This window comes from Muntiacus reevesi, chromosome 3 (genome assembly GCF_963930625.1).
Source record: "Muntiacus reevesi chromosome 3, mMunRee1.1, whole genome shotgun sequence".
Lineage (NCBI taxonomy): Eukaryota > Metazoa > Chordata > Mammalia > Artiodactyla > Cervidae > Muntiacus > Muntiacus reevesi.
Window position 1 is genome coordinate 65,059,493 of NC_089251.1, and position 11,910 is coordinate 65,071,402.

The 11,910-nt window shown below is 37.3% G+C and overlaps 1 pseudogene; it reads left to right on the forward strand.

The window, feature by feature from the left end:
• Positions 1–9,506: 9,506 nt before the first annotated feature.
• Positions 9,507–9,897, forward strand: LOC136162909 (small ribosomal subunit protein uS8-like; annotated as a pseudogene).
• Positions 9,898–11,910: the final 2,013 nt, after the last annotated feature.

Genomic DNA, 11,910 nt, shown 5'->3' on the forward strand with positions numbered 1-11,910 from the left:
AGTAGCCCATGGGTCTCAACAGTTCATTTTTTCTCTCACTTTTCAAATAAGATAAAGTAAAAATCTGATTTCAAAAAAAAATTATAAATTAAGCATACCAAGCATGGCATCTTACTTTAGTAAGATAAACAATGATGAACAAGACAACATAATAGATGCTCATGAACTATACCTAAAAATTAAAAAAATAGGTCTAAAATAATTTTGCACCACTAGTTTAACTACATCTTTAATGGAGAAAGACACAGTGTAGTAAATTTCACTAAATCATTATAATTCTTTGACCAAGTTTCTACATACACTTGTAGTACTTCTAATTTTTCTATTTTAGTTTTACTTTCTATACTATTTTCATTGTGATTACTTCTTTGGGGGGTAAGTTTTGCAATGAAGCTTTTATCATTTATGAGATTTTTATATACGTCAAATGTTACTGATTATACTTTGAGTCATTCCAAATTTTCTTTTCAAGACCATTTTTTTCACACCAAGTAAAAATTTTACCATCTAAATTTTGTCAGTATTTTATTCTTCTGTTAAATTTTGTAAATAACACATTTTATAATGTGAAGTTTTAATAACTGTCATTGTTATTTATTATTGATTCTTTACATATATAATATTAATTATGATCTTGATTAAAACATAACTGATTGCTTTGTTGGTTCATGATAATGAGCAATTTCTCTCAGATAATCCAGTATTGACCTAATTATTAACAGTCAGCCAGTTGTATGGTTTATATACTTCTAATCACCTTTGTATTCTAAGAGCTAACTGTCTACATCCTACATCATTGACTGAATTATCTTGATCAATTTGTTTAACCTGATGACCTGACTGTTTCTATTTTCTAATTTATAAAATCAAAGTTATAATAGTGCATACCTTATAAATTGCTACGAGAAAATACATGCAAACCACCTACAACAGAGTCTGACACTTAGAAATCAATAAACACAGCTATCATACTTTTCACTTTTGTTATTAGTGCTAAGTAAAAAGTAGAAGGGTCAAAATGCTGTTGATATCAATGTCATGGAGTCAAAATGGTAAGATCAAACAGGAAAATCAAAACATGGGATCAAAATATTCTGTTTTATTTACACCTAGTACCTAACTCTCTTTGAAAGAAAGAAGAAACTTTCATTATTACATTCTCTATCATAATTTAGCAACCATTTTACTGTCTTAGGAATGCCTATATTTAGTTCATTTAAGTAAAAAATAAAATACAACACTATGTAATTCGTAGCAAAGACTGCTACCTCCTAGTGACTTCTTTTTGGCTATAACAACTGCTCACATTTCCTAAAAATTGCAATATGTGTGTTAATTCACTTCCCTGATGTATATAGAGGCAAACATCCTCAGTGAAATACTAACAAAACAGAATCCAATAACACATTAAAAGAATGATACGATATGACCAGGTGGGATTTATCCCTGGGATGCCAGAGTGGTTCAGTATGCTGCTGTTGTTGTCATTGTTGTTCAGTCGCTAAGTCGTGCCCGACTCTTTGCAACCCCACGGAGTGCAGCACACCGGGCTTCCCTGTCCTCCACTATCTCCTGGAGTTCAGTATAAGAAAATCAATTATATTGATTTTCATCAACAGACGAAAGAATTTCAGAATTCTTTCAACAGAACAAAGAATTTAAGTCACGAGATTGTCTCAGTAGATGCAGAAAAAAAGTGTTTGACAACATTCAACATTCTTACATGATAAAAACTCTCAACAAACTAGGAATAAAGGGAAATACCTTTACATAATAAAGACTGTATATGAAAATTCCATAGCTAACCTCATACTCAATGGTGAAGAAATGAAAATTCTTCCTCTAAAATCAAGAATAAGACATGGATGCTCACTCTTACTACTTCTATCTAACATGGTACCGGAAGTTCCAGAGCAACTAGATAAGAAAAAAATTACATGCAAATTGCAAAGGAAGAATTAAGATTATCCCTGTTTTCAGATATCATGATTTCATATATAGAAAACTCTGGACATTTAAAAAAAAATGTTAGAACTGATAAAGGAGTTCAGTAAAACTGCAGGATACAAAATAAATGTACAAAAAACAATGGCATTTTTATACACCAACAGTGAACTACCTAGAAAGGAAATTAGGAAAACAATCACATTTTCATTTATACCAAAAACAATAAAATATTTAAGGATAAATTTACCTAAGGAAGTCAAAGATTTATATACTAAAAACTGTAACACATTGATGAAGAAAATTAAGAAAGGCAAAAACAATGGAAAGACACCCCATATTCGTGTATTGGAACCTTAACACTGCTAAAATATCTGTACCCAAAGTGATCTACAGATTCAATGCAAACCTTATCAAAAATCCCAAAGACAATTTTTATAGAAATATAAGATACAATGCTACAATTTATATGGAACCACCAAAGGTCACAAAGAGCCAAGTCAATTCTGACTAAGAACAAAGGTTGAGGCATCACTTTTCTGATTTCAAAATAGATTATGAAGCTATAGCAATCAAAAAAGTATGGTATGAATATAAAGACATATAGACCAATGGAACAGAATAGGGCCCAGAAATAAACTCACACAGATACAGTCAACTGAGCTTCAATAAAGATTTCAAGAACACACAATGTGGAAAGGATAGTCTTTTCAATGAATGACTTTGGGAAACCGAATGTTCACCTTCAAAAGAATGAAACTGGACCTTTCTCTTACACCATTAAAAAAAAAAAAAAAAAAAAAAACTGAAATAGGAACCCCAGAACTGTAAAACTCTTAGAAGAAACATAGGGGAAAATCTTCATGACATTGGTTTTGGCAATGATTTCATGAATATGACATCAAATGCACAGGCAACAAAAACAAAATTAAAAAGTGGGGCCTCATCAAATTAAGACTTCTGTTCAGCAAAGGCAACAATCAACAGAGTGAAAGGCAATCTATGGATTGGGAGAAAATATTTGCAAATCAAATATCTGATAAAGAGTTCATCTTCAATAGACACAAGAAAATCCTACAATTCAATAACAACAACAAACAAACTAATAATTTGATTTCAAAAATGGGCTTAGCCCATTTTTAAAACATTGTAAAAAAAATTATGTTTTATAGTAAACGTCACCTTTCCAACGGAGGCCTGGCATGCTGTGGTTCATGGGGTCGCAAAGAGTCAGAAAGGACTGAGCGATTGAACTGAAATGAACTGAACACCTGTCCAAAAAAAAAATATGGGCTAAGGACTTGAGTAGACATTTCATCAAAGACATAAAAACGGTCAATAGGTATACAGAAAAAGTGAGTGTTCATCATCACTGATCACCCGGGAAATGTAAATCAAAACCACAAGATATTATCTGATACCTGTCAGAATGACTATTATGATAAAAGGCAATAAGAATTGGTGAGGATATAGAGAAACTGGAACAGTTGAACACTGTTGGTGGGAACATAAAATGGTGTAGTCACTGTGGAAAATATTATGAAAGTTTCTCAAAACCTTAAAAATAGAATTACTGTTATGATTCAGGAATCCCATTTCTGGGTATACGTCCAAAATAACTGAAATTAGGATCTCAAAAAGGTATTAGAACTTCAATATTCATTGCAACACTATTCACAATAGCAGAAGTAGAAATAACCTAAATGCCCATTGACAAAGAATGGATTTTTAAAATGTGGTATACATTTACAATGGAATACTCTTCAGCCTTTTAAAAAAAGGAAATTCTGCAATATTTTACAACATTGTGGGCCCTTAGGACATTATGCTTAAATAATCCAGGTACAGAAAGACTAAAGGGAGTAGGAAATGGCAGCCCACTCCAGCATTCTTGCCTAGAAAATCCCATGAACAGAGCCTAGAGGACCACACTCCATAGGGTCACAAAGAGTTGGACACAGCTGAGCAACTGAGCATAGAAAGACAAATTTTGCATGATTCTACTTATATGAGATATTTAAAATAGTCAAATTCATAAAACCACAGACTAAAATAGTGGTTACCAGGGGTTAAGAGAAGAAGAAAATGAGGAGTTTTTAATCAACAGCCATAAAATGTTAGTTAAGATGAATAGGTTCTAGAGATCTGCTGTACAATATTTGTGTCTATAGCCAACAATAATGTATTGTAAAACTGAAAATGTGTTAAGATGGTAGATCTCATGTTAAGTGTTCTTCCATTAATAAAATAAAACAGAAAACATATCTCAGTTTTAAATGCTTGAGGGCCTCCAATAATTCACAGAGTGGTTATTATAGTAACAAAATAAGTATTTTTGACATGGAAGTCTGATCACCTTTCCAACCCTCTCCCCAAAGCATTTTGATGGCTCCCCATTGTGGCTCAGATGGAAAAAAAAAATCTGCCTGCAATGCGGGAGACCTGGATTCGATCCCTGGGTTGGGAAGATCCCCTGGAGGAGGGCATGGCAACCCACTCCAGTATTCTTGCCTGGAGAATCCCCGTGGACAGAGAAGCCTGGCAGGCTGCAGTCCACGGTATTGCAAAGAGTCGGACAAGACTGAGCGACTAAGCAGAGCCACAGCCCCATTGTTCTTAGAATTAAAGAACATGGCCTTTGAGCCTCTGGATGATCTGGGCTCGGCTGCCCATCTTCATATTAGCCCCTCCTGCTGCCCCCTCCTCACTCTATTCCAGATTCCCTGTCCCTCTCTTTCTCTGTCTCCGGTCACAGAACTTTGGTACTTGGCCACAACCTCTAGAGAATGGCTCACCCAACTCTTCAACCAAGTAACTCACTTCTTCAGATCTCCTCCCACCTCACAACTATGTCAAACCCACCTACTTTATGCTCTAATAGCTCCATGTACTTCCACTTTTTAACTCTTACTACTGATATCATTTTGAATATATTTGTGTGATTATGTGATTACCATCTGTCTTTCCCACTGGATTCTAAACTCCATACCTGGTTTTACTCACCATTGTTCACCACTGTTTAACAGTGTGCCTGGAACAGAGTAGGTGCACTGTGAAACAAATACACAAATGAACGGCCTCAACAAAATAAGCAGATTTGAATTGATATTTATCATTTGTGATAAATAAATGTGTAGTCTCCCAATATGTGGTTCCCATTTGGGGCACATTCCCATATAGGAAGCAGGTTTTTCACCCTGTGAACAAAGCCCTCACCACAGGAATCCAAGGGGAGAGCATGAAGAACTTCAGAGATCAATGACCTCTAGTTCCCCTGGGAGGGATTAAAGTTACCATACAGGTGGGGAAAGCCAGGAGGTGCTAGAGCAAGACATGTTAACTGCATTAGGAGTTATTCTTGCCACAGCTACTCTCCTTTCTGATAGTTCCTCTCTTCTCAGGTATTATAAGGATTTCTGACCATCTGACAATATTGATCTTTTGACCTCTCTGAAAAGAGCCAAAATTTTTTATGGCTTGGAAATTGTTTCATCTGTTTTTCAGCTCACCATAACCTAATTTCAAACTATAATATTTGAAGGAGAATCTAGACGTGCAAAAAAAAAAGTTTATATGATACACAAATCTCAAGAGTTTCTTTTCATGGAATCATGGTGTCCCAAGAGTGGAATGGACCTACAAGAGGTCATAACCCATCACCTTTCACACCTGTAACCATGAGTCACTCCAAGCTTCTCTCCTGAGTGTTCCCTTAAGCTAGGGCAATCTGTCCCACATAGTTTAAGGATACTTGGCATAGAACTTCATGAAAGTTCTGTGATAAAAGAGCAAAGAAGGTTATATCTCTCCACAAAGATGTAGATAAATAGGAAGAGATGGAGCAGAAAAGGGAGGATATGTGGAAACAGGAGCTGGAAAATGAAAAACAGGAAAGAAAAAAAAAGAATTGGTGGAAAACTGAAAATTTAAAAAAATTTTGAAAAAAAATTCTGGAAACATGCACAAATTGAGATAGCCCAGGATATGAGTCAGAGAGACTTGATTTTTTCAAAAAAGACAACCAAAGAAAAATAAGGAAAATAAAGATGGCTTTGCTGTTTTTGTTGTTGTTGTTCTTTTAACATAAGTTTACAGTTACTAAATAAGGCAAAATTAGAATTGTAATGATGTGCTATATGTGAGGGAACTCAATTTTTTGAGGTAAAAAATGCAATCAGCCAAGGCTATGTGCAAATCAGAAGAAAAGACTCAAGATGTAAGATGCAAAATAAAGCATACATTTTTTTTTAAAGAAATCACATTGAACAGCTAAGATTCCTTTCAAAATGTTTAATATTCCTTCTCTTTACCAGCTTCCTAACAGTGTGTTCAGCCACATATCCCAATGTTAGTAGCACATAAGCCTTTCATAAAAATTAGAAATAAAAATATATATATGAACATAGGAGGTTCCTGATATTGGCAAGACTCCAATTCACATATAGTCTTAGGCTAGACCCACTAACGTTAAGAAGCCAATTTGCTCTTAGTTCATTAATGGAGAAAGTTCTACCAACCTTGGTTTCCATGTACTAGGGTACTCTCTATAAGGAGCAAGATGTCTCCAACAGATTTTCAGAATTCTTTTATGCGATATTGCTGCAAGGTGTGTAAACTCTTCCTGACTACCAGTCTACGACAAGGCAGTAACTGAAGTATCAGAAGATGGTGAAAATTTGGTTCACTGTATTTTTGACCAATAGCAGTGTAAGAGCTTAAGAAAGAATATACTATTCATGAGTGTGAAATCTACAGCAGGGAAGCCATCTCTTAGGACAAGGCACTTGCATGCAATCAAGGACATTCAGCTCCTCAGGAAGATCTAGTGCTGATCAACAATAAAGCAAATAAGGGCTCTGTCAAAACAAACAAACAAACACTCTTTGAAAGGGACAAGGTGCAGATCATATAGAATAATCTTAGCTGAAAAATGTCAAGAAGGAGGCACAGTAACTCCCTTTCTGCCAAAGGCAGACTCCCAGGGAGGGACTCCCAGAGCAGTCTTCAAGTCTGTTGACTTGTTTTTTCAAGCTATTAATGCAACTCGCAGCTACATTGGTTTGTTTTGTTGTTGTGACATGGTCTCCATAGATGTGCATTGAAATTGTGCCCAGCTGCACTGAAGCCAAGAACCATGCAATCTGGAGGTTGTGCAAGCAAGATTACAAGGCTCCAAGGTATCCAGTGCCTGCACTGCTCATCTCTTCCACTTACCTCGAAGCTTGGCTTGTCCAGCCTGGGCAAGGGAATGCTGCATTGGGACCAGATCCAAGTGCTTTAGGAAAGTGGCTACATTTACAGGGAAGGAAGAGAGTTTTATCTTCACATCAGGGCTTTATTTGCATGCCTAAGGAATGGTCAGTTTAACCAGGATCAGTTTAGTGCCTGTTTGTTTTTAATTGTCCTTCCTTTTTGTACAGAGCCCAACGTTCTCATCTTTAGTCCTCTCAGGAGTCCATTACCCTTATGTTTTCTTCATCCTCTGGCCATCTCAGGAAATGTATTTGCAAGAAATAACTTAATCAATTCATTTATACCAAACTTAGAAAATAAAAACACAGGGGGAAAAATACAGGGCATCCAGGTAAATTTGAATTTCACATAAACAATAATTATTTTTTAGTGCAACCATGTCTCATCCAACATTTGGGACATATTTATATTAAGATTATTTACCGTTTATTTGAATTTCAAACTTAATATTTGTCCTATACACTAAATAAGTAAACGACCACATGAAAGACTAAATGGTTTATGATGTTTTTACCTCTCCCATGGCTATTGTCTGAATTTTAACTTAGGGTTAAAGTCCTCATAGCTCTAACTAAATTAATAATTAGGAGACCTTAGCAACAAACTAAAAGAAAAACATATTGTACCAGGTAAGTAATCACTTATTATGCCCAGCCATAAGGAGTCACATTTTCTAAAATTAAAAGATTACAACCTAGAGGCAGAAAGCATCACTTGATTTTTTACCTGCTTGTACTTAAGGCTACTTATCAATGTTTATTTCAAGTCAGACAATGTGATTGTTCACATTAATTGGTGTTTTATTCTTCTAGATGGAGAGAACACAATTTAAAGATGCAAACCTCTGCACCAAAATATCTGTTCTCACACTGTCTTCCATGAACTAGAGACACACATGGTATTAACTGAACATCCTAGGCCTCAGCTCATATTTCATCAACAAAGACGTTACATGCCATGCTGCTGCTGCTGCTAAGTCGCTTCAGTCAGGTCCAACTCTGTGCAACCCCATAGGGGGCAGCCCACCAGGCTCCTCCGTCCCCGGGATTCTCCAGGCAAGAACACTGGAGTGGGTTGCCATTTCCTTCTCCAATGCACGAAAGTGAGAAGTGAAAGTGAAGTCTCTCAGTCGTGTCCGACTCTTCACGACCCCATGGACTGTAGCCTTTCAGGCTCCTCCGTCCATGGGATTTTCCAGGCAAGAGTACTGGAGTGGGGTGCCATTGCCTTCTCCAGTTACATGCCATATCTATCAACAAAGCCAAGCATGAATACACACTCTTCAAGTTCTCACAAAACCTATAGTTAGGGTCAGAGAAAAGGAAGATATATGAAATTGATGGTAATCAAAGAGAAAATAGGAAGGAGAATTGATAAAAGAAAGGAAATTATAAATACAAATACCAAAAATGTAAAGGGAGTGAAGAAGACCCTTGGACCAACCCCAACTATCTCTAATAGCTGGCTACCTCCTGGTGTGAGTTAAGTTGTGGGAAGAACCCTGTGGAAAATACTAAAAATAAGCTCATTTAACATCTGTTCCAACCTCCTTCTGCAACGCCTTCCTATGTATTACAGAGGCTAATAAACAAAACTGCCTTTTTCCACACTTTCTTGTAACTAGGGTTCTAGATATGATATAGACTCCATTATTAGATTCACTTTCAGAATGGGAATTCAGACCCTGTAAAGCAAGGAGAGACTGGACATGAGGTATCGTTCTGCTGCTGCAGATGGAGTATCAACTCCCCAGTTTAGCAGAAGTGGTTTCCTGACCACAGCTTCTCCCTTTGACAGGCAGCATCCAGATCAGGACAAGTACAGCAGTTTCTACGATGATTCAGTTGTGATGTGGCCTCAGGATTTGTTTCTGGAAGCTCACCAGCCTAGATTCTATTTCTTCTACCCACACACCAGTTCTATAGACCATTGAATACCCTGTCATTAATACATTTCAGCTTAAGCCAGCTAAAGTGGGTTCTGTTCTCTGCAACTGAGCACTAACTGAGACAAGCTGCTACTACCAAAATAGCTACCTCACTAGCCTAATGGTTCTCAACTTGGCAATGTCTGGAGACATTTTGGGGTCACATATAAAAGGAAGGTTGCTCTTGGCATCTAGTGAATAGAGACCAGATACTACTAAACATTCTACAATGCACAGAACAACCCCCACAACAAAGAACTGTCCAGTCCAAAATGTCAGTAGTGTCAAGATTGAGAAACCCTTCCCTAGCCTAGAATCGAATTTGAAAGTTTATCATTTAAAATACAGTATTTGCCTCTTTCTTCCATCTTTCCATGCTGCCATAATAGTGTGCATGAACGTGCTGGGTGATACTCTCAAGAGTATCAGCAACGCTGAAAAGAGAGGCAAACACCAGGTGCTTATAAGGCTGTGCTCCAAAGTCATCATCAGGTTTCTAATTGTGAGGATGAAGCATGGTTACATTGGTGAATTTTAAATCATCGGTGATCACAGGGTTGGGAAAATTGTTGTGAACATACAGGCAGAATAAATAAGTGTGGAGTGCTCAGCCTCAGATTTGATGTGAGACTCAAAAATCTAGAAAAATGGCAGAATAACCTGCTCCCATCCCATCAGTTTGGCTTCATTGTACTGAAAACCTGAGCTGGCATATGGACCATAAAGAAGCAAGACAAAACACAATAGGGAAAACACTTGGATTCTTTTTCTAGGGATGTAATACAAATAAAATGCCTCAGAGGACCAAAAAAAAAATACAGTATTTGCAATATGTTGGTTTAACAAGAACTCTTTCACAATGCAAATGATTCTCAAAAAATTACAGGTAAAGTTTTTGTTCTCTGCCAATGTAGTACTGAAAACCACATTCTCTTTCACACTGTGATATTTCTGCAATCATGTCATGACCTAAAAGGTTGCTTTTAATGTAGTGATTTTTTGTCCTATCAACAGAGTTGGCTATTTGTAGTCTCAACACTAGCTCCTCAACACAATCAATGCAGTGCTTTTCATTGGTTTAAGCGTGAGGTCCAGACATCAATATTTCTTCGATGCTCCTTGCAGTCAGGGTCAAGAACCACTAATTCAGAGCATTTTAAAGAATTTGGACCCCTGAAGATAGAGAAAAGGAAATAAAAGGGATGTCACTAGGAAAGATAAGCAAAAGTGATGGCAGACAGCCAGACAGACTTCAGAAACTCACTCTTCCACCCAGGACCAAACCTTGTTACAATCACCAGAAAATGTGCCAACACTCCAGCCTGATAGTTCTTGAGTAACTTTCACAAGCTCTCTAGGACCCAAAGAAAATAACAAGTGGAGAACTGAACTAATAATTGATCCTGACAAAAAGAAATGGAAGATGCTTTCATCTACTTCAAACTCAGTACGTATTTTTTTCAGCACATATGTCGAAGCAAGTTGTATCCTACAAATATATTTCCTATGATTTGTAAACATCTCATTCCTCTGTAAAGTCTAACTCCTCCCTTGAATGAAGAGGTGCTCTATAATCATTGGCTAAATTGAATTAAATATACTCCCTAAATGTGCTTCTGACTTAAAATATATAGGGAAGAGATATTAGCCCTCTTTAAAGGAGAGAGCAAAAATTTAAGAGAAAATAGTAAAAGGAGACAAAGGAACTAGCCCACTCCAATTATCTCTTTCTCCAGCAGTGGAAGAGATCTACACAGGTCCAAATAAATGTTGCCTCAAAAATTTGCTACTACTCCAACTTAATAACCCTACTACTTCATTGTTAATTTTAAGTCAAAATTGACACAGTAAATTCTACAGTGTCCCCACCTGCCTCAAAACCCAGATAGTAGACTTCTAAAGCCAGATCTTGGATAAGATTTTGAAATGATGCTCTGCTATACACAAAAGGTCTGTTTAGGTGACAGTTCGTAATTTTGCAAAGGACTGAGCTCAAGCAGTAAGTAGAGTCTGAAGCCTAAATCCATCTTTTTAGAAACAATCACTTTCATCATTTCAGCATAGTCAGCTTTCCTTTGCTTTACATTTATTTATTCAGAGGCTTCTAAATATAAGCTGCTCTGTTGAAACAGCCTCTGGACCCAAGTACAATAAAAACATTAATTAAAATATATGATTAAAAACACCCAGCAGCAAGGCTGGAACAGTATCAAAGCAGCTCTCCCATTTAAGTGTCAGTCATAGAGGATAAGTCCACCTGCCAGTGACCGGTAACCATGCTCCGCCCACCCCCACCCCACCCCTGGCTCTGCATGGATTCCAACCAGCTGATGCTGCAGTGGGTGCTCTCTGCAGATGGAAGGGCACACTCAAATATTCCGTTTCTTTCCCCACCCTTGATTTGGCTTCCCTGGTGGCTCAGATGGTAAAGAATCCGCCTGCAAAGCAGGAGACATGGGTTTGTATTCCTGGGTCGATAAGATCTCCTAGAGAAGGGAATGGCAACCCACTCCAGTATTCTTGCCTGGAGAATTCCAAGAACAGAGGAGATTGGTGGGCTACAGTTCATGGGGTCGCAAAGAATCAGGCACAACTGAGCAACTAACAGCTTCATTTTTTTTCCCATGTTCCTCTCCTTTCATTCAGCAATAGGCTAAAGAGAAATTCACAGAACCCCCAAATCTGGGAGACACCCGGACACCGGAATTTTACACAGTATTTTGGCTTTGGCAGGTCAGGAATGAAGAGTTGGAAGCCCTCGACTGAAAAGGACCCTGTACTCTGTG